Source organism: Apodemus sylvaticus, chromosome 6, assembly GCF_947179515.1.
Source record: "Apodemus sylvaticus chromosome 6, mApoSyl1.1, whole genome shotgun sequence".
Taxonomy (NCBI): domain Eukaryota; kingdom Metazoa; phylum Chordata; class Mammalia; order Rodentia; family Muridae; genus Apodemus; species Apodemus sylvaticus.
The window spans coordinates 46,589,680-46,613,440 of NC_067477.1; the positions used below are offsets into that span (position 1 = coordinate 46,589,680).

Consider the following 23,761-nt stretch of genomic DNA (forward strand, 5'->3'; position numbering starts at 1 on the left):
ACAACAAAATTATAAACTAGTGAGTGATGCAGTGTTAGCCAGCCATAGGTGCTATGGAGACAAAAGTTATGAAGGAAGAATGGAAGTTGCTAGGGAGTGATTTTAAACTGGGAGTTACTGAGACAATCACACTGAGATATGTATGGGTAGAGGCTACAAGGAGAAAAGCAGGGATGGGACCACATCTCAGGCAGAGCAAAGACCCTTAGCAGCAAGAAAGCTGCTGTGACTAAGACACTTGGGCCAGGCGAGGAGAGAGCAGAGGATGTGATGGGTAAAAGGATGAAGAACTAGAAACCAGAAGGGGCGTGGCTCCGGTACCCCCCCCCCCCCAGCAGGTCCGTGCCCATCAGAGACATCGAGAAGGGCATTTAGGAGGGTTTGGAACGGGAGTAGGAGGTGATCTACTTTACACTCCAAACACTGCGATTAAACTGGACAAGGTGGAGCACCCTCCCAGCCACTCAGCTGTTTGGAAGACTGAGACAGGAAGACCCCAAACAAGTTCAAAGCCAGCCTGGGGCCACCGAACAAAGTGCTGGTCTCAAAATGAAACAAAAAGACTGGGGTATATCTCAGTGGGAGAACATAAATGAAGTCACGAGTTTAATCTTTAGTAAATAAGCAAATAAAGTACAAAGCATGCTGTTAGTTTGGTAAGGTATTTTATTTTCCACCTTTCAGCAGCATATAAAGGAAGTGACCCCAGCTGCTTTGTCCACTCTATAGTCTCCGCTCCTAGCACTCTATAGTCCCCCCAATGTCCCCACGCCTAGCACTCTATAGTCCCCCCAATGTCCCCACGCCTAGCACTCTATAGTCCCCCCAACATCCCCACACCTAGCACAGTGCAACGTGCATACTCAATAAATGCATACAGATGAGCAAGATAATCACAAAATAAGCACCTCACAAATGACCACTTGTATTCTTTGGGTCTCCCAAAGTCCAGCCCAGTGATTGGCACATTGCTAAAGCCTTTTTGGCGATATGAATGTTTCTGAAGTTACTGAAAATCTCTACTTACGATGATGAGTCACAACAGTGAATGCTAAGATGCTTTTCGTCCCTGGCAGTTGCTAGAATGGGACCTAGTCTGCTTTGAATCCTCCACTAAACTTTCACTGGTGCTACTGAGGGCGCACCAGACTCAACGGCTGTGACTCAGTCCTGTAAACACACCACAGTATCCAGCAACACCATTAGCCCGAGTCCATTGAAACGCTAATAAAATTTCTAAGTGGGTAAATTTACACTTTTGTTTTAGGAGAGAGACTCTGACTGAAGCAGATAAGCAGATATAAGCAGATTCAAACTGGTTTAAGTTTTGGATTTTTAAAAATTCAAATAGAAGCTTGTTAAATCTTGAGTGGTGGCTCAAAGTTGTAATTCCAGCACCTGGGCTGTAATAAGGAGCAGAAAGCCAGCATCAATAACATAACAAATTCAAGGCTAGCCTTGACTGCCAGAGACCCTGTATCCAAACAAAACAAAATGGAAGAAGAAGCTTCTTAACTAGGTAGGCAAAGACCAAAATCCTCCCACGGTTTACTCATCTTTTTTTGTCTTTGTCAGTGTCTTCACTAATAAAACTTTATGAGTATTACACCTGTTCCCACCGCCTCGGGTGGGTGGGGAGGTGCGGGGGAGGAGGCCGCTGACAGGCAGGACAGAGGCCACACCAGTAGCCACCGCAGGGAAAGCCTTTGGAAGTCTTGAGAATTTTCCAGAAAGAAAACTGAAGCCCCAGCCATGCGTTAAAGCATGTAAACACGCCAAAAATCCTAGGCCATAAAAACTGAATACTCCTTCTCCCATGATGGCGTTTAATGGTCCGGGAGCTGCGAGGAGGCCAGGTATGTTTAACTGTGCCCCCACCCAAACAAGCAATGAAATCATTCGAGCACAGCCACAGAATTATCTCCAGCAAGAGCTTTGGAACGATGGAAACTTTTAGGTAAGCAGGTGGAGTTGCTTCAAATACAACTTTTCAAACATTTGTTAAGCCCCATGGCCACCGAGACCCTCCCGGTTTGGCTCGGGCTCCATGGTGCCTGTGCACAACGGTCCCGACGCTCCCTTCCACTAGCGGAGGGGAAAACAACTTTCGGAAATAAGGCGCGTCCACAAAGGCAAGTGTTACACTGGACTTCTCCACCTCCATCTAACGCAGCGGCTCCTGTGGCCAGCAGCCTTGGATGCAATCCACTACCCACTCCCACACCGGGCATCTTTTCAGACCTCAAGAGAAAGACCGTAAGGAGGACCAGGTGCTACCGTCAGACCCTAAAGGCAATTGTACAGACAACAAAGACCTCAAGCGACCAAAATGGAATTATAATCCCCGCGGTCCCAGCGCCCCCTCTCCGCCTTGCCGAGGCTCAGGGCCGCCGCACCCGCCCCTTCTCTTCCAATGCGGGGGTCCCGCGTCCTGTCCAAAAGTGGTGCGCCCTGGCTGCAGGTTCTCCGGTCCCCGGAGCTAGGCTCCCGCCGCCCGTGGTTTTGCAATCTCTGCGCCGCAGCTTCAGTGTTCTAACACACGGTTCAAAATCTTTCCCGCCCAGCCGTGACGCGAGGAATGCAAACAATCAGCCGAACGCGTCCGCCTGGGCCGGGCTAGAGGAACGGCGGGGAGCCCTGGGACGGAGCAGGGTGCACCCGCGGGCCGGGCCCGGAGGTGACACAAAGAAGCCGGGGATACCAACGCCAACCTCTGGCGCTCGCCACGATCCCCGGGGTGCCCCGCCCGCCGCTAAGTTTACAGCGCCCCGCGCTCCCCGCTGTCCCCTCCCGGGTGAAGTTTCCCGCGGCCCGGCTGGGAGCACCGCATCCGGAGACTCCCGTGGGCCCCCGGGCTCCCCGCCCAGCTCCGGGGACTCCGCAGGGCTCGTGCCCGCCTCTTCCCCGCCCTCCCGCTCTCGCAGGGCGCTTTAGGGCACGGGGCCCCCCGCGGCCGCGCTCACCGTTGTCGGCCCGGCCGGGACGCGAGGGCCGGAGCTCGACCCGACCTGCTCCGCGCCCCCTTCGCCTCGCTGCCTCGATGGCGCCCCTCGATCGCTCTCCCGCTCGCTCTTCCGTGCAGCCGAAGGCTAGCAGCGCAGTCGAGCGCGCTCTGCTCTGGACTGGAGGCTGCAGACCACGCCCCGCGCCTCCCGGCCCGCCCAGTCCCCCCGCTCGCCACCGCCCGGAGCAGCGCAATGGGGGCGGAGCCGCCTCCCCGCGGCCACCGCAACTTTCCCTCCGCCTTCCAGACCCTTGCAGGTGGTGGGAGAGACGAGCTCACTCCGATTGCAGTTTCACGAGCCTCTGCTTCTGTGCCTACCCGCAGCTGGAGACAAAGGGGAGGCCGACTCTCCCAGAACACTTTTCAGGAGGGTTTCACTTCTTTATTGTGGGTGGATGCCTAGATCTACAAATCAGCGACCCGACCGCGATCCGGTCCTTGAACACAGGTGGAGCCTTAGAGGAACATGGACTTTTCTCTGCTTCTTAAGAGTGTCAGGGAGACCAGACCTCTACGTCACCTTCGGAGGTGAGATAAGGAGGCGCTTATTTAACAATACAGATTAGTGACACCCCGCCCTACCACTACCCCTCCCGGCTCCACCCCCCACCCCGCGTGCGCGCCAGACTGAAAGAAGGGATGAGGAGAGCCGCCTCACGACATTCCGGAGAAAGTGGGTCCTTGGGAATCCGTCCTGTAGGTGTCTGTTGGATTTTCCAGCAAATTACTCAATCCTGTGAACTCAGGATGACATCACCTGACTCCTACTCTCGTCCCGAGCCGCTAGTACAGTATTAAGACTCCTGAAGTCAGACACAAACGCATCACTTCGCTGTTAATTCACAAAGAGGCAGTGGTCTGAAAGAACTCCTCTACTAATTTCTATCCCAATCAAATTTAATTTCATGCAAGCCCGGGCCTCGTGCATGTTGTGTGGCTGCAAAAGCTTACCTGGATTGCTTAGTGCGCTGCTGATGGCCCAAAGTAAATGGTAAGGATCGAAGATTAAAAGTTTGACAATGGGTTCAGCTAATCCATGTTTCTGGGAAACGTGGCTTTTAATTATATTCACACTTTCCTCTCTGAGAGGATCGAGGTGACACAAGTAAACTATGAAAGTACACGTTGTATATTGTCTTTCTTCACCGTACTATATCTACATGGCATTTCTTGTATTCTAGGTTCACTCTGACCTTCCAAGTTCTTGGACCATTTGCTGTGTATCCTGTAATGGCTTGGTGGGCGGAGCAGGTGGGCAGAGCTGGTAACCTGCTTGCCTAGCACACTGGACGGCCCTGGCTTTGTTCCCCAACACTTCATATAAACTTGAAGTGAAGGTTCACACTTGTAATCCCAGCACTCAGGAGGTGGGGACAGAAGGATCGGGAAATCAAGACTAGCCTCAGCCACATAGTACATCTCAGACCAGGATGGGGTACAAAAGACTATCTCAAAATATATTTTTAAATATATATATATGCACATATATTTCAAAATAAATATATAGAACTATATTATATGCCACATATTATATATTAATTATATTCTATATAGTATATATACTATATATTATATATATATATATATCAACAGTTGTGCAACTTGGTCTGCTTGTTGGACTCCTAACAGTTGGAGCAGGAGCTGTCTCTGACTCTTTTTTTCTGCTTTTGGGACACTTTTTCTCCTACTAGGTTGTTTCCGTCCAGCCTTAATACAAGTGGAGGTGCCTAGTCATACTGAAACTTGATATGCCATGTTTGGTTGATATCCGTGGGAGGACTGCCCCTTTGTGAAGAGAAACAGAGGAATAGTTACAGGCAGAGGGGAGATGGGGGAGGGACTGGGAGGAGAAGGAAGGAAGAGAGGGGACACTGCAGTCAGGATTATATATATGATACATATATATATAACATGTAGTATGTTTTATATATACATATACACATATATTATATATACATATATACACATATATGTATATATACACATATATGTGTGAGTATATATATATGGATACAACAATGTTCCATGAAACAAGATTCTTTCCTTTTTAATCACAGAGTCACTTTCCCTGAAATCACAGAGCCAGTGTCTAGAGGACTTCAGGGTTTGGCTTCCGGGTTTATAGAACCACCTACAAAGCAAAACCTCTGATTGCTCTCTAGTCATTCTGTATTTGTTGCTTTCTTCACAGCAAATGTTATGGATCATCATGGCAGCCACCTGAGGAGAAACTGGGATAAATAATTTCCTGATTGCTGCTCCCTTCCAGGCATCCACACTGCGTGCCCCTAGAGTGAGAGGATCGAGGGCCCAAACCCTGCTACAGCAGCCGGGAGCCTGAAATGTAGTGTTTCAGAATGCCTTCCAGTGTATCCAATTAGATCCTTCTAATTACCCATGGTTTCTCTTAGCATGCCAATTTGGATGTGAAATTAATAGCTACTTTAAATCTGAAAGTAAGATTGGTGGTGGGATGGCTAGAATAGATCCTCTTCGCTTTGAAGTGGAAATTGAAGCTGTAACACTAAGCCGACCAAACAACCACACCCACATCATTGGAGCACAACATGGAGCCTGTAAACAGACGGCTTCTTTCCTTCCCTCTCTGGGAAAAATGATCAGTGAACCTGCCAGGCTTACTTCCTCGCAAGAAACCTGCACCTCTGGAGTGCTGAGATTACAGGCATGAGCTGCCACACCCAGTTTTATATAGCACTAGGAACATAACCCAGGACTTCATCCTTGCCAGGCAAGTCATCTGCCAACCGAGCTTCAACCCTGGCTCTCTCTTAACTTTTGTTTACATCAAAGTTCTGTATTTATTGGACGTGACTCACTGGTCTCAAGAACCCGCCTGGAAGACTACAATTGAAGACTCAGTGGTAAAGCACTTGCCTGGAGTATATGAAGCTCTAGATTCAATTGCCAGTTCAGAAAGGGGCCAAACTGAAAGTCCTTGTGCCATCTGGCACACAAGCACATTACAGTTTGCAGTTGAGTACAACTGAAGACACTCCATCAGCACTAACACACTGATGAGTAGGTAAACCAAGACCTCTGACAAAGACCAGGAACTCCTGTGAGTTGGCCATCTTCATATCATTAAAGGAGCTGAATTCACCACACTACATCTAGTTCTACCAGGAAAAGAAGACTGAATGGCAAGTGACCATTTCTGTGCTGAGAGCACAGAAGAGAGTATCTAGCAACATTAGAATCAAGTATTTATCAACCTTTTTAGTAACAGGGCATAATAATGTTATAATTGACTGGTGACAAGAATAAGTGAATTTGCAGGGTGGTGGGGGCGCACACCTGTAATCCCAGCACTTGGGAAGCAGAGGCAGGTGGCTTTCTGAGTTCGAGGCCAGCCTGGTCTACAGAGTGAGTTCCAGGACAGCCAGGGCTATACAGAGAAACCATGTCTCAGAAACAACAACAACAACAACAAAAAGAATAAGTGAATTTAGCATCAATACAAAGTATTAAATAGAATCTGAAGAGACACCTTCACCTTGCACATTGTTTCCCTCTCTATTGTTAACTGTTATCAGTAATGTCAAAAGCAAACTGTCCCAGGCTCCTCCTGCTCCTTGTCCATGCCCCGTCTCTGCCTACAATCCACCTCAAGGGTTGTCAGCACTTTGGGTGTACTCTCTAAGCCAGAGATGAAAATAACTGGACAGGAAAAAAAAAGCCACTGCTCCCCTTTGTGCAGAGTCTAGCCACACCCTGCAAAAGCCCAAACTTCTTATCTCACCCTGGACTGATTTCCTGCCACCCTGGAAACGCACAGGAATAAACCGTGGCTAATTGCTCCCTTGACCAGCTTGCTTTTTCTGAGTATTGTTTTCATAAAAGTAGATAATTGTGTACAAAAAACATATACAAGCGTGCACAGCCAACTGGATCGGAGTCCACCATTCTAGAATTTGAAGGAAACGTTGAAAGAGTTTATTATTGCGCTCCACCGAAGCGGTGTGCATACAGTGGCAAGCATAGAGGCAGGCCGGGATAGATCAGCAGCAACTATCGGCCTCTGTTTTCCTTTGCAATAGTGGGGCTTAGAAGGCTATTATTTTCAAAGTCACTTTGAACTGGAGATGTATTGAGCTTTTTAAATTTAAGGTTTACTTATTTTATGTTTCTGAATGTTTGCCTGAATGTACAAACTGCATGCATGTCTGGTGTACAGAGGTCAGAAGAAGGTATTAGATGCCCTGGAACTGGAAGTCTGGGTGATCGTGAGGCAGCTTGTAGGTGCTGTGAAGCGGACGAGGTCCTCAGCAGGGACAGCAGGTGATCTCCCACCTTGATTTTGTAAAAAAAAAAAAAATTGAAAAAAAATTTGTATACAAGTTCTTAAAATTCAACAACTAATTTCAGTTTTACACAGAAGATTAAGGCCTTAAAGTAAAATTGGCCTAATGTCATTTAATCGTAGCCTTTCCCTGAATTAGATTCTAGGTAAAGGTGCAGTGACTCAGACCTTCACTCGGGAAGCCAAGGCGGTTAGATCTTTAAGGACTGAAGGCCAGTCTGGAATGCATAACAAGTTTTAAAACAGCCTGGGCTTCAATGTGAGATCCTGTATCAAAACAGCAAAAACAGCCTAAGTAAGCTGAGCACAGCAGCACCCCTCCAGCACCCTTCCGAATCCCAGCACTCAAGAGCTGAGGCAGGAGGATCAAATTTAAAGCCAGCATGGGCCATACAGCAAGACTTTATCTCAAAATAAACATTCAAGGGGCCAGAAAGATGGCTCAGTGGTTAGAGGTTCAGCTCCCAGCACCCATGGGATATCTCACAACCATCCAAGGAAATCTAATGCTCTCTTCAGACCTCTGAAGGTACCAGACATGTACTTCGTAAACAGACATGCATGCAGATAAACACGCACACATACAAAATAAAATTAATAAGTCAAAAATATATAATAATAAACTTTTTTGTTGGTTGGTTGGTTGGTTGGTTGGTTGGTTGGTTGGTTTTCAAGACAGGGTTTCTCTGTGTAGCCCTGGGTAATCCTAGAACTCACTCTGTAGACCAAGCTGGCTTTGAATTCACAGAGCTCTACCTGCCTCTGCCTCCCCAATGCTGGGATTAAAGGTGTGTACCACCACTGTCCAGCTAATAAAAATAAAAATTTTTAAAAGGGGTCAATAAGAGAGACCCTTATGGCACCAGCCCGGCGCCGGAATTTGATGCCCAGAAACCGAGTAAAGGCGACCATCAGCTCCACAAAGCTGTGTGGTGACCACCACACGTGCTCTGAGGCATGAACCATAATTAATGTTAAAGCAAGATTATTAAAAGTACGAGGGTGTTGGCTCATCAGGTGAAATGACAGCTCTACAACGCTGGCACACACATGCCTAAGGACGCATACAATCTAAAAAATTAAAGTCGGAAAAAAATTGTCAAAAATAAATGCGGCATTTTAAGAAATCCTGCAGCAAGTCTATTTTTATTGCACCCTCAAGTAAAATGATTATTTACCCTCAAGAAAATAACTATTCTGCTCAGCTCTCAACAAAGTAATAATATAACTAAGTATAGAGGCTAGCACCTATAATGCCTGTACTTGGAGAGCTAAAGCAGAAGAATTGCCTCAATTTAAGACCAGCCTGGATATATAGTAAGCTCTAAACCAGGTTGGACTACAGAGTAAGTAAGATACTGTCTCAAACAGTGGAAGAAGCAGGATGGCTCAGTGGCTGAAGCTGTAGCTCAGTTGGTAGAGTTCCCATCTAGCATATGCAAAGCACCGGACAAAGCAGGCATTTGACTCATTCCTGTAATGCATGCAGTCAGCAGGCAGAGGCAGAGGCATCACTACAAATTCTACACCAACCTGGCCTACAGAGACGAGAACAAACCAACCAGGGCCGTCTGAGGAGACTGTCTCAGGGAAAAATCCTTTCCCCAAGACATTTTAAAGAGATGCTGAATGAAATGGGGAACATCGTGCAAATTAAACCCGAACAGAGTCTTTAAAATCATGACAACAGAGGTAATAAATTTCAGAGTTTATAAACGGCTGAGTGATTAGAGAGGATATTGTAGATTTCAATATTTATATCAACCAAATACCCAATGCAATATTTCCATGGTTGAGAGCTCTCCTGCCAGCAACACAGTCTTGGGTTTTACTAAGAAGCAAACGAGAAAAAGACAGAAAATGCTCCGAGCTGTGGATTATGTGAGACTGTGTCTTTAAAAAAAACAAAAACAAAACTCGGATGTTAATAAAAACAATAACCCTCATATGTAAGATCCCTAGAGAAGGAAGGAAGAAACAATACATCCCTAAACCAGAATTTGAATGCTGTGATAGCCACGTATTAGGCTATCTGTTAGGTATTTGCTGGTAGTTTTGTTTTTGTTTTTGTTTGCATAAGCTTAACCTGACTTATAGTGACACTGTGGGCAGGTAGCTCGTTTGGAAGATTGTTAACCTAGATCATACAAAGCCCTGGATTCAGTCGATCTTGGCTAGATAGCGTTCCAGGCCAGCCTGAGATCATGTTTCAAAAATAAAACATAAAGAGTTCAATATGAACATCAAAATGTCAAACACTTTCAGAAGAAAACATTTTTAATTATTATTACTTAATCGTATGGAATGTTTTCTCAGAAAATAATACATGAAAATCTCTAAAGAAAAAACATTAAAAGTAGGAATTTCTATTCTTTGAAAATCACTAGGGAGGGGCAAGGGGCGGGCGAGATGGTTCGCTGGGTAAAGGAGCTTGCTCCAGAGCTTCCAGACCAGAGTTCAATCTCCTGACCTACGTGGGAAGAAAGCTGACTTCAACATTGTTGAGTTACATTGTGTGAAGGTGTATCTCTTTATTCAGTTGTTAATTCTGTATCTGCAGAGAGCTGAATACTGGCAGGGTCTTGGTATGGTTATTTCTGTGGCCCATTACCAGTCTTATATTTTGTGAATATTCATTCCTCCTCACTAGCTAGAGGCAATCTAGAGTTGTACCTGATTGGCTGTAACAAAGAGCGTACAGCCAATAGCTGGGCAAGAAGCGAGGGCAGAACTTCTGGGCAGGGGGCGGGGCGGGAGAAGAAGCAGAAGCTGGAGAGTTACCAGGGACGCAGAGGTGAACCCTTGAGCCAGTGGACCGGAGTGGTAGAATTGGCCACCTGGGAGGACATGGTAGCAGAATTAGTCGGAATACATTTAGAGGAGCTGGGAGACGACCCTAGCCGGAAGGCCAAAGCTTTATTTAAAATATTAAAAAGCCTCTGTGTCATTATTTATATCGCTGATAGCTGAGATTGTTCTGCTATACAACAGACATACACACATATAAAGACATACACATACACACATGAATATACACATGTGCACATACTCACAAAAATACATAAATGTAATTTTCTTAAATCACTATCAAAGGAATTTTAACTTATCTATTTGTAGATGGTTATGAGTGACCATGTGGTTGTTGGGAATTGAACTCAGGAACTCCGGAAGAGCAGTCAGTGCTCTTTTAGTTATTTTTTAAAGATTTATGTATTTTTATTTTTTGTTTTATTTGTTTTCTTTAAAGATTTATTCATGTATATGAGTACACTGTAGCTGTCTTCAGACATACCAGAAGAAGATATCAGATTCCGTCACAGATGCTTGTGAGCCACCATGCGGTTGCTGGGAATCGAACTCAGGTCCTCTGGAAGAGCAGCCAGTGCTCTTAACCGCTGAGCCATTTCTCTAGCCTCCACGCAGTCAGTGCTCTTAACCACTGAGCTATCTCTTCAGCCAGACTATAATTTTTTTTTCAAAGGATAGTCTCAATATGTAACATTGAATGGCCTGGAATTCAATATGTATACCAGGCTGACTTTAAATTCATTTGCTCTGGCTCCCTGGTGTTGAGATTAAAGGCATGCAACATCATGCCCAGATTGATTAATTTTTAAATTAGCAGACCTAGCAGTGGGTCTCATTGTGACATTTTATACATACATCCCATTATACTTTGTTTTTATTTATTCCCCCCTCCCCCACCTCCCCAGTCCCTACCCCTCTCTACCCTCCTGCCGGTCCCTTTACACTCTTTATTTTTGGAAGAAGTTTTCAAACTAGAAAAGAAAAGAAAACAAACAAACAAAAAAAACAAATAAATTATGTGTGATGGGGCTGGAGAGATGGCTCAGCAGTTAAGAGCACTGACTGCTCTTCCGAAGGGCCTGAGTTCAAATCCCAGCAACCACATGGTGGCTCACAACCATCCATAATGAGATCTGACGCCTTCTTTCGGTGTGTCTGAAGACAGCTACAGTGAACTTACATATAAGAATAAATAAATCTTAAAAAAAAATTGTGTGTGATGGTCTCAAATCTCTGGGAATTTGAAGCTAAGCTAATCTACAAAGAAAATTCCAGGTCAGCCAGATCTGCATAGTGAAGCCTGTCTCAGAAGTAAAAAATAGGGGCTGGAGAAGTAGTCCAGAGGTTGAAAGCACTGGATGCTCTTTCAGAGGACCCGGGCTCAATTCCCAGCACCCAACCATTCGGAGACCCCAGTTCCAGGAGATCCATACTGTCTCTGGCCTTCAAGGGCTTTAGCCATCATGTGGTACACATATATACATGCAGACAAAGCACTCATACATATAAAATAACTAAACATAAAAGTAGAGAGATGATAGATAGATAGATAGATAGATAGATAGATAGATAGATCATACATACATGCATACATACATACATACATACATACACAAGACAAGCTTTCACTAAATTGCCTAGGCTGGCCTGAACTCATTCTGCAGCCCAGGCTGGCCATGAAATTCTGATCCTCCTACTTCAACCCCTCCAGCACCTGGAATTTTAGGCCTATGACACAAAACTTTATTTTTGAAAGTAACAAGTTATTATTGTTGACTTGGGGTTTTGAGATGAGGTCTCCTGTGGCCTAAGCTAACTGAAGCTTCTCTGTATCCAAGGTTGGCCTTGATCTCCTCATCTGCCTGGGCTTTCCAAGGGCTGGCATTGCCAGCACACTTAACTAATGATTTTCTTACATAAATTCATTTTTAAAGTTTTTTAAATTTACACATGTGCAAGTGTATGTCCGTTTGAGTGTATGTCACATGTGTGCAGGTTAAATTTACACATGTGCAAGTATATGTCTGTTTGAGTGTATGTCACATGGGTGCAGGTGCCCATGGGAACCAGAGAGGCCATTTAATACTCTAGAGCTGTAATTATATATAGTTGTAAGCTATCTGATATGAGCATTGAGAAATTAACTCAGGTCCTCTGAAAGAGCAATAAGTGTTCTTAAACACTGAAATATCTCTCCAGTACCACATTTATTTTTAATTGCTACAGAGAATTATAAAATTTCCCCCATATTATTAGTTTTTCCACCTCTGATAAAAGCAACTTAGAAAGGAGGGTTTATGTGACTTACAATTCCAGGTCACGATCCATCATTAAGGGGAGTCAGGGAGGGAACTTAAGGAAGGACTCGATGCAGAGGCTGTGGAAGAACCCTGCTTGCGAGCTCAGTGGGAGGTCCTTGTTTAGCTAGTTTGTTTGTTTTTTATACAGCCCTACAGTTTTTTGCACCTGCCTAAGAATGGTGCTTCCCATGCTGAACTAGGCCTTCCTACATCAATCAATAACCAGACAACCTTCCACACATGTGCCATAGTCCAATCTGATGAACACAAGCTTTTTTTTCATATTTCTCATATTTCTTTTTTTTTTTTTTTTTGGATTTTTGGATTTTTGTTTTTTTTGGAGACAGGGTTTTTCTGTGTAGCCCTGGCTGTCCTGGAACTCACGCTATAGACCAGGCTGGCTTCGAACTCAGAAATCTGCCTGCTTCTGCCTCCCAGAGTGCTGGGATTACAGGCGTGCACCACCACCGCCCGGCCATATTTCTTTTTTTAACTTTATTGATTCTCTGAGAGTTTCACATCATGCACCCCAATCCAGTTCATCTGCCCATCTCCTTGTATCCACCCTTCCCTCTTGCAATCTTCTCCGAACTAAAGTGTGCACGCACACACACACACACACACACACACACACCGACGCATAGAAAAGCATCTCATTGTGGAAGCTGTAGCATGTCCCACAGCGTACCTGCCTGTCCACACATCTTCACTTCCAATGTCTGTTGCAGTGAGTCTGACTTGAGATCTCGGCTTCTGTGACACCATCCTCCTGGTTATCCTGTTGTGGCTCTGTGTCATGGATCAACGGGGCTGGCCCTTTTGCATGTCCCAACCATCTGCAGGTGATATAGATTTGGATTTAGGGCTGGGCCAGCTCAGAGTTCTGGATCTGGGCCTGGGTAGTGGAAGGTGGTCTCTCAACTGGGACTCTCTTCCCAGGTGACTCTTCTGTGTCAAGTTGACAGCTGGAGCTACCCGGATGTGTGTCAGTGAAGCAGCAGAACTTTTAGTATATGTGTGCATCGGAGATCGTTCGAGTCAGTGAAACACATCCGTATCCTCGAGCACTCATCCTTTTTTTATGGTGAGACTTCAAAACCCTTTAGCTTTCTCTAATACATATCACATAACTGCTGTCCCCCTGCGCTGTCACACAGGCCCAAGCTGTTTGCTCTTGGCACTTGGTTCCTTTCCCTCTCTCTCCTTTTGTCTGTTCACTTGGACTTCTTTTATTATTGTCAGAGGTCTCTGTGTGCCTGGGATTAGGTTTATACTCTATATTGTAAGTACTTTCTCCCAATCAGTAAATTGATTTCTTATTTTCTTACAGACATGTTGGGGAAGTCAAGATCTTGGTTTTTATTAATGTTTAACTATCAAAATATATTATTGACAAGCAGGTGCCTTTTTTTTTTTTGTCCTGAATTCCAGGACAGGGTTTCTCTGTGTAGCCCTGGCTGTCCTGGAACTCACTCTGTAGAGCAAGCTGGCCTCGAACTTAGAAATCCCCCTGCCTCTGCCTCCCAAGTGCTGGGATTAAAGGCATGTGCCACCACAGCCCGGCTGTGCCCTTCTTTATAAGGCTTATGATGGGCCATGTATCAAGCCTTCTCATTAAGTGATTCTATATGTAATTGGAGGAAATGTCAGATTATTTTCTTTATTGTTTTGTTTTGAGGTAGGATCTCCTATAACCAAGCTGACCTCTTGCCGTATAGCCAACAATAACCTGAACTTACAATGTTCCTGCCTCTACCTCCCAAGCACAGGATTTCAGTTAAGTTCTACCAAGTGTTAACTGCATGTGTACTACCATTTGGAAGTCAGAGACGATTGGTAGAAGTTGGTTCTCTCTTTCCATGTGTGTTCCAAGAACCAATGGTGCTACCCACAGAACCACTCTGGTCCCCCAACTCCAATTTTATGCATTGCTATGTGTAGAACCCAGGGCCTCGTGCATGCTGGGCAAACATCCAAGAATCAACTGAGCTCCAGCCCCAGCCCCAGCCCCAGCCCCAGCCCCTGCTAAACTCCTTTTAAAACTATCACACAACCACACACACAGAGAGAAGCATGTGAGTGCTCTGATTTCTCATATTCTAACAAACCCTCCATATTTGCCATCTTTGCATCGCTGTGACCAAAACATAGAAACATATTAGGGTAGAAAGTTTCGTTGTATTTCTCTGCTCTTTGTCATAGTGGGGAGGACACAGCAATTGGAGGAGCTTTGCTGCTGGCAGTGGGACCTGGGAAGCGGCAGGCTCATCACAGGATGGCAGACAGGGAGCAGAAAGGGAACTGGAACCGGGCCATCCATAGTGATACTTCAGCCAACCTGTTCTACCTACTTCCTAAAGGCTCCACGACATTAAATGTAGCACCACAAGCTAAATGCTAAATTCTTAAAAGCCAACTCATGTGCATTATTTTATGTTTGCCATCTCTCTGGTTAGTGTTGCCAACTTGACACAAACTAGAGTCACTGGGGAAAACAGAACCTCAGTCGAGGATAGCTTCCATCAGATTGGCCTGTGGGCGTGTCGTTGCAGCATTTTCTTGACTAATGATTGATGTGGGAGGGCCCAGACCACTGTGGGCAGTGTCTCCGTGGGCAGGGGGTCCTGGGTTGGATAAGACAGCTCCTTGAGCAAGCCACAGGGAGCAAGCTAGTAGGCAGCATTCCTCCATGGCCCCTGCTCCTCAGTCCCTGCCTCCAGGTTCCTACTCTGAGCTTTCTTTCAAGATGGACTATAACCAGTGTGATGGTTTCTATATGCTCAGCCCGGGGAGTGGCACTAGTAGAAAGTGTGCTCCAGTTGGAGTAGGTGTGGCCTTGTTAGAAGAAGTGTGTCACTGTAGGTGTGCACTTTAAGACCCTCATCCTAGCTTCCTGGAAGCCAGTCTTCTCCTAGCAGCCTTCAGATGAAGATGTAGAACTCTCAGCTCCTCCTGCACCATGCCTGCCTGGATGCTGCCATGCTCCCACCTTGATAATAACGGGCTGACCTTCAAACCTGTAAGCCAGCCCCAATTAAATGTTGTCCTTTGTAAGACTTGGTCATGGTGTCTGTTCACAGCAGTAAAACCCTAACTAAGACAACTTGTAAACCAAATTAACCCTTTCCTCCATAAGTTGCTGTTAGTGTTTATCACAGCCACAGAAAGCAAAGTAGGACTCCATGCCATGGTGTGTGATGTTGTATCTATTGTGGTTTTGATTTGCTGTCTTCTACTGGGCAGTGATACTGAGATCTTTTAGGTGATTTTTGGCCATCTGTATATTTTCCTTAGAGAAATGTCTATATGGGTGTCTCCCTCCCCACTTTTTCCCCCATTGGATTATTTGTTTTTACTGAGCTGAAGGATTTTTTAATTATTATGGATACAAAGTTCCTTACCCTACATATGACATGCAAATATTTTCTAGTTTTGTGTGTCATCTTCATTATCTTAAGGATGCTACTTAAAATGATAAACTATTCATTTTAACAAAGTATACTTTGTGTTTTCATATTGTTGCTGCTTGGATCTTTCCATTTAATTATCTGTCTGTGTCTTTGAGGCAAAGGCAAGAAGACCAGGAGCTCGAGGCCAACCTTGGTTAGATAGGGAGCTCAAAACAAGTCTGAACTACAGACAATATCACCTAGAGCCAAGTATGGTGGCTACAGTGTTTTCATAGAAAAAGAAGTACATCTTATTTTTAAAAAATTAAAAAGGAAGAAACCTTTCCTTAAGACTGAGCTACATCGTTGGTCTGATAACAAGGAATAATGCCCAGCCAGGGAGCAGAGGACCAACCTGACATAGCTCCAAGTTGAGATGTATCTCTAGGGAGCAGCCTTCCAGGGGGCAGCAGAGCTAGGCTCTCATAAGCCTAGATGCAGGGAGGAGAAAGCTGGCAAGGGTAATGCAGGGTACTGTGGATGAGAGCACTGCCCTTAGTGACGGAGGGGTCTGACAGCCCCAAGCTTGGGATGGATGGTCCTCAGGACCTAGTTCTTCAAGATGAGGTCAACAACTAGCAGGGTGTGGGAACTGAAGCTCCAATGGAAAGTTCCAGGAGAGCACAGCCTCGCTGCTCCAAGGGAGCACAGCCTTATCTTTCCAGGGGGCGTTGATGCTGAATGGATTTTGAAAGTATAGAGACTGGGGCATTGTAGGATCTCAGCATTGCATTTGTTTCCCTGACTCCAAATATATTTGGAAGATGCTTCCCATGTGTAGTGCTAACCACCCTTACCTCTGCCTTCCAAGTGCTGGGATTAAAGGCATGCTCTACCACACCCAGCAAGGTTAGCACCTTAATTTTTATTTTATGAGAATACGTGTTTGTCTGCATGTATGTATATGCACTGTGTGCATGTCTGGTGTCCACAGAGATTAGAGTCAGGGGTTGGATCTCCTGAGACTGGAGTTGCAGATAGTTGTGAGCTTCTATGGAGGTGCTGGGATTTGAACCTAGGTCCTCTGGAAGAGCAGCAAGTGATCTTAACTGTTGCATCATCTTCCCAGCCCACACCCTAACTTCAGCTTTAGAGAGCACACTCAGAAGTCACTCAAATAATTACTCTTTTGTTTCTGTTGTCTCCTTCCCTCAGTTTACCCATTACCTCCTCTTCCTTTACCTTTAGTTGTGTTCTGACTTGAGAGAGAGAGAGAGAAAGAGAAACTTTTGAAGCTGAAAGGATGGCTCCGCAGTTAAGAGTGCCTGCTGCTCTTTGAGAGGACCTGAATTCAATTTTCAGCATCCATATCAAGTGGTTCACAACTGTGTCTGTAACTCCAGATCCAGGGGATTTGGTGTCCTCTTCAGGCCTCTGTGGGAGTCCCCACGAGTGCACATACATAGACATTTACGTACATTAATAATACAGTAAATCTTCAAAAAATAGAAAAGGCTGTTGTTGTTGTTGTTGTTGTTGTTGTTGTTGTTTGAGACAAAGTCTCACAGGCCTGGAACTCACAGGGATCCAATTGCCTCTACTTCCCAGAGCTGGGATTAAAGGCGTGCACCACTACACCTTGCATTACTAAACTAAAATTTAAAACTATATATGAAAAAGGGAATAATAGAAGAAATGATACAGCCCTACATATATACTTACCAAAATCAAATCAAGTAGTACATGATCAATTTAATATCAGTCCTATCGATTAATATGATATGATAAGTTATATCAGTTTATATCAGCTCTATAGCAAACAATCAGACTGAAGAGTCTCCCAAGTGAGGAATGCTCAGGACCTGGTGAATTCCCTGCTGCACTCCATCAGACCATCGGCTTCTGTCATCAGTGTCCCTCGACTATCACACACAGGTGGCTGGAGAGCAGCCAAGCGTTCTGTGACGGTTTGTATGTGCTTGGCCCAGGGAGTGGCACTACTAGGAGATGTGGCCTTGTTGGCGTAGGCGTGTCACTGTGGGTGTGGGCTTTAAGACCCTCATCCGAGCTGCCTGGAAGTCAGTATTCTGCGAGCAGCCTTCAGATGAAGATGTAGAGCCCTCAGCTCCTCCTGCGCCGTGCCTGCCTGGATGCTGCCATGCTTCCTGCTTTGATGATAATAGACTGAACCTCTGAACCTGTAAGGCAGCCCCAATTAAATTTCCTTTATAAGACTCACCTTGGTCATGATGCCGGTTCACAGCAGTGAAACTCTAAGACATGTTCTCTGTAAGTTCAGTGAATAAAAGAAATAAGAAGGAAAGGAAAGGAAGCACGACTGCTCATGGGTTTGATGGAAAAGAAAGTTTATTATAGACACGCGGAACAGGGACCAGAAGGAGGGACCTCTGGGAGAATCAAGAGTATTCATGAACCTGAGCTGGGCCATGTGGGAGAGGGCAAGGGGGGTGGTGGAGAAGGGGTCCAGCTGCGGCAGCCAGGAAGCCAAAGGTGCAAACAAACAGGTAGCCAACATGACTGGATTATATAAGGAAGAACAGCCCAGCCCCCTGGGATGGAGAGTTCAAGAAAGAAGGCAGGGTATGGCAGCCTGCAGGGCCCAGACCAGGTAGGGACTAAGAAATGCAGTGAGAACTTGGTGGCCAGGTCTGCTCTTACAGTTAAATAGGCACCTCAGCCATTTGTCCTGTGTTTGAAACCTAAGTCAGTATCACTCTGATGCCAAAAACAGATACAGTTAGAACAAAAGAAAATAAAGGAGAGGTGGAGGGAGACAAGAAAAGAAAACTTGATAACTACTTCACTGATAAATACAGAAACACAAATTCTCAACAAACACTTGAAAACTCAATTCAATAGCACTTTTCAGACTACATGCTCAAGTTGTCTTCATTCCTGGAATGCAACCGCAGTTCAACATATGAATATCAGTAAATATAACACATAGCTGGGCATATGGCTCGATGGAAGAGCCACATCTAATGTGCATAAAGCTCTGGGCTTGATCCCAGGCACCCCATAAACCAAGCATGGGAATATATGTCTACAATCCCAGACCTCGGGTTGGAGAGATGGCTCAGTCCTAGGCTCACAACCAATCCCAGGCCTCAGGAGGTAGAGGCGGGAAGATCACAAGGTCACGGTTATGATTGGCTATAGCAAGTTCAAGGTTAGCCTGGCTACTCCCAACCCTGTCTCAAGGAGAAAAAAAGTAATAACAGTACACAAATAAAACTTAGGGGCAGAGCTCATATGACCATCTCAATAAATGCTAGAACCTGGATGCAGAATTGAAGCAGAGACCATGAAGGAACAATGCTCTCTGGCCTGCTACCTCTCTCTGACTTCTCAGTTACTTTTCTTTTACAGTGCAGCACACGTGGCTAGGTTTAGCACTACCCACAGTGGGCTGGGTCTCCTACATCAGTGGCAATTTATAAAGTGCCTACAACATGCCCACAGGCCAATCTGATGGAGGCGGCTCCTCACTTGGGGTTCTTGCTTGTCTCCCCTTGGTGATGGACTGGAATCTGTTAGCCAAATAAACCCTTTTCTCCTCGAGATGCTTTTGGCCAATGATTTGTAACAGCAACAGAAATCAAACCAGAACAGGATGTGGAGTGGGTTAAAAGGATTTTAATACAAATGGCAAAAGCAAAGTATCCCTGTTTATAGCCAACATAACTCAATACTTAAGAGACCCTACAGGGCAGAGAATATGGCTCAGTGGTAGAAGACTTACCTAGCGTGCATAAATAAGGCTCTAAAGCCAATTCCCAGCATCATAAAAACAAAACAAAATAGCCTTAAGAATTCATCCAGAACTACTTTGAGCTGTTAAACTCTTTCAGCAAAGTAGCAGAATAGAAAAAAATATACAGCAACAAAAAAGTAATTTTTCTATATACCAATAATGAGCTTTCTAGGAAAGAAATTGGAGCATGATTTGTGGAGGGGAGTCCTATTCACAATATTTTGTTTTGTTTTGTTTCTTGAGACAGGGTTTCTCTGTGTAGTCCTGGCTGTTCTGTACTTACTCTGTAGACCAGGCTGGCCTCGAACTCAGAGATCTGCCTGCCTCTGCCTCCCAAGTGCTAGGATTAAAGGCATGTGCCACCACTGCCCAGCATTCACAATTATTTAAAAAATAAACCAGTCTAGTAGACTGGGGAGGGGGCTGTGGTGGTTGTCCCCTCTCCCCAGCTTCAAGCTTGACCATGACATCCAAGGACATCAAGATGAAGAAAGATGCAAAAAGTCAGATAAGGAAGGAAGACACAGTAAGCAGGTCGGGGGACAAGGCCAGGAGGAAATGGCCCCAAAGCGAAGTGCCAGCCTAGCCCTGCCCTCCTGTCCTGTTTGACAAAGCTGCACTTGACAACACTTCAAGGAAGTTTCCCAACTGGAAGGTCATTACTCCAGGCGTGGCCTCTGGGAGACTGAAGCCCTTCAGGAGCAATTTAGAAAAGGACTTTCTACGTTGGTACCAAAGCATAGAACCCTTGTAATTTATACCAGAAAGGGTTGAGACACATCAGTTGCTGGAGAAAATGCATGAAGAGGTTCAGGCAAATGTATATCTGGAAGAAAATAAAACATTGGTAAATAAAGAAACTAGTAATAAACCCAACCAAGGAGGTAAAAGAACTTTACAATGAAAACTTTAAAACACTTAAGAATTTGAGGGAGATACTGGAAGATGGAAAGACGCCTGTCTTATGCTGGTGGACTGACAGACTATTGTGGAAATGGCTATACTACCTAAATCAATACACATCAAAATATTCTTGATCAAACTAGAAAAGCAATGCCAGCCAGGCGTGATGGCACACGCCTTTAATCCCAGCACTTGGGAGGCAGAGGCAGGTGGATTTCTGAGTTTGAGGCCAGCCTGGTCTACAGAATGAGTTCCAGGACAGCCAGGGCTACACAGAGAAACCCTGCCTCGAAAAACCAAAAAAAGAAAAAAGAAAAGCAATACCAAAACTCACAGAAGCACAAAAGATTCTACATAGCCTGTGCAATCCAGTACTTGATCTCAAATTATACTACAGAGCCACAGTAACAAAACTAGTGTGGTATAGACACACTCGTACAAACAGAAATGTAGACTAACAAAGTAATAGAAGACTGGAAAGGGAAGAATCCAGAGCTGTGGCTCGGTTGGTCACGGGTTTGCCTAGTGTGGATGAGGCATCGGGCTCCATCCCCAGCACCACATAAACTGGCGATAGACACAGGCACCTCTATTATCATCAGCAATGAGGTGAAAGGGTTAAATGTTCAAGACCTTCCAGTGGCTTAGAGGTCAACTTGGACTCTGTCCTGTTGATCTCTAAGCACAAAACCCTGTCTCAGCAATAACAAAAGACACCAGAAATAGACCTATGCAACTGCACACCCACAACCACCTGATTTAAAAAAATATATATTGATTTTGTGTGTGTTTGTGTGTGTGCCGTAGTGCTCATGTAGAGGTGAGAGAACAACAGGAAAGAGTTGGTTCTCTAACACGTGCACCCTGGGGATCTAACTCAGATTGCCTGTCTGTCTGTCTGTCTGTCTGTCTGTCTGTTCTATTTTGGTTTGTTGTTATAGCAGGGTGAAGCACAGTCTCTATGTCTCCCTGGCTGTTCAGGAGCTTGCTGTGTAGATCAGGCTGACCTCAAACTCACAGCGACCCCTTTGCCTCAGCCTCTTTCCAGTGGTGGGATTAAAGGCAAGAACTGAGTCCAACCCTGGTCGTCTGATTTCGTAGAGAATACCTTTATTCATTTTGCATCTCAGTGACCCTAAAAAATAATTTTTTTTTGAGACAGAGTCTCATGGAGTCCTAGTTGAAGCAGAGCTTGCTATGTAACAAAGGAAGACCTTGAACTTCTGATCTGCAAAGTGCTGGGATTACTGGCGCATACCGGCCACTCTGTTTTTTGTTGTTGGTTGGTTGCTTGCTTGACACAGGGAATTAATTACTCTGTAGAATAGGCTGGCTTGGAATTTGCCATGTAGACCAGGCTGGCCTCAGTCTTTTGGTGGTCCTCTAGTCTCCACATCTTGAGTTTGTTTCTTTGAAACAAAGTCTGGTGGTTATTTTAAGGGAGAGAGGAGAGAAGGAGAAGAATTAAAGCAACTATCATAACATGGGGTGGGGGGGGGTGAGGGACAGAAGGGGAGAGGGAGAGGAGGAGAGGAGGAGAGGGGGAAGAGAGAGAGAGAGAGAGGGAGAGGGAGAGATTCTCTCACAGCAAAGGAAACAATCCGGATGAGACCAACAGAGAGTTGGAAAAGCTTCTCCAGAGAGAGTCTAAGAGGACATTGGTGCTTAAAATTTGAACACCCAAAGCCAGGCGTGGTGGTTCATGCCTGTAATCCCAGCACTCTGGAAGGCAGAGGCAGGCAGAGCCAGGGCTACACAGAAAAACCCTGTCTCGAAAAAATAAAACAAAACAAAAAAAAATGAACACCCAAAAGGAGAAAAGCAGATAGTTTCTGTTTTTTCTTTTCTTTTTTATTTGGCTTTTTCGAGACAGGGTTTCTCTGTGTAGCCCTGGCTGTCCTGGAACTCACTCTGTAGACCAGGCTGGCCTCGAACTCAGAAATCTGCTTGCCTTTGCCTCCCAGAGTGCTGGGATTACAGGCATACCTCTGCCTCCCAGAGTGCTAGGATTACAGAGTGCTAGGATTACAGGTGTGCACCACCACTGCCCGGCAGCTAGTTTCTAAATAAGCAAATAAATAAAACAAATGTCTCAAAGGAAGAAATACAAATGGCCAGCTAATTTATGAAAAAAAAGTTCAGATCCTTAGCCATCAAGAAAAACACTAATTAAAACCACATCAAGATTCCATAGCAACTCAGTCAGAAAGACTATGATCAAGAAATGCCGGAGGCTGGGGCAGCCCGGCTGCCTGGGTGTTGGCCCAGCAGGAACAAACTTGTTTTTCTTAAACCATAGCTCCAGGGTGAGATTATAGCCACCTCTTCGAGAATAGCCAGTTTGGGTATTTTTGTCTAATTCTTTTGTTGATGTTGTTGTTGTTTAATTCTTTAGACTGATTCATTAGTACTCCAAAATTACTATAATGACCCAAATATATCAGCCTCTAATTTGTTGTTTGTTTGTTTGTTTTTGAGACAATATCTCTCATTGCATACCCATAACTGTCCTAAAATTCAGTCCTAAAATAACGAGGTGGCTTTGAACTCACAGTTCCACCTCGTTCAGCCCTAGAGGAGTAATCAAGGAGAACTGGGCAGTCATGGACAGCCTTAGCTACATGAAATGTTAAATGGTAGCCTGGGCTAGACCCCATGTCAAACACTAGCAATAAGAAAAAGCACAGTGAGAACTGGAGAGATGCTTTAGTGAGTGAAGAAACTTCCTCCAAGCCTGGCCAGGGCCACACAGTTGAAGAAAAGAGCTGACTCCCAAAAGGTATTGTCTGACCTCTACACACACACACATACACACATACAACATACACACACACACATGAGTGCACACACACATGAGTGCACACACACATGAGTGCACACACATCAGTGTACACACACATGCACACAAATAAATAAATCAGTTAATTTTTAAATGCCTGTAAATATGATAAATGTGCCAACACAGAATCCTGTGCTACAAAGTTTAGACCGCCCCATTCTGCAATCCAAAGCCAATCTTCTTCCTAGATTCCAACAGACACTTACCGTGAGGAGCTCCTCTGGCTATAATGTAACTTGTTAGCCTGACTTTGAAATGCTGTTCCTCCTGCTCCCACCTCCAGATGCTGGGCTCACAGGCCTGTGTGTGCAGATGTTTCCCAGGAATAACTCTAGATGAAGATACAAAAGCACACTTTAAAAAAAATCTGATTCCATGAACATCAGTGCTTAGAACTAGAGTAAAGAAGAAAAAATATAATA

General features: G+C 45.0%; 1 protein-coding gene across 5 annotated transcripts in view; it reads right to left on the minus strand.

The window, feature by feature from the left end:
- The window catches only part of Syne2 (spectrin repeat containing nuclear envelope protein 2), a 297,205-nt gene extending 294,077 nt beyond the window's left edge, over nt 1-3,128 (minus strand). For all 5 annotated transcript variants that reach the window (XM_052185627.1, XM_052185630.1, XM_052185629.1 and 2 more), the window contains exon 1: nt 2,964-3,128. The gene's annotated coding sequence lies outside the window, so the exon portion shown is untranslated. The remainder of the gene's footprint in view (nt 1-2,963) is intronic.
- Between the last annotated feature and the right edge of the window lie 20,633 nt (nt 3,129-23,761).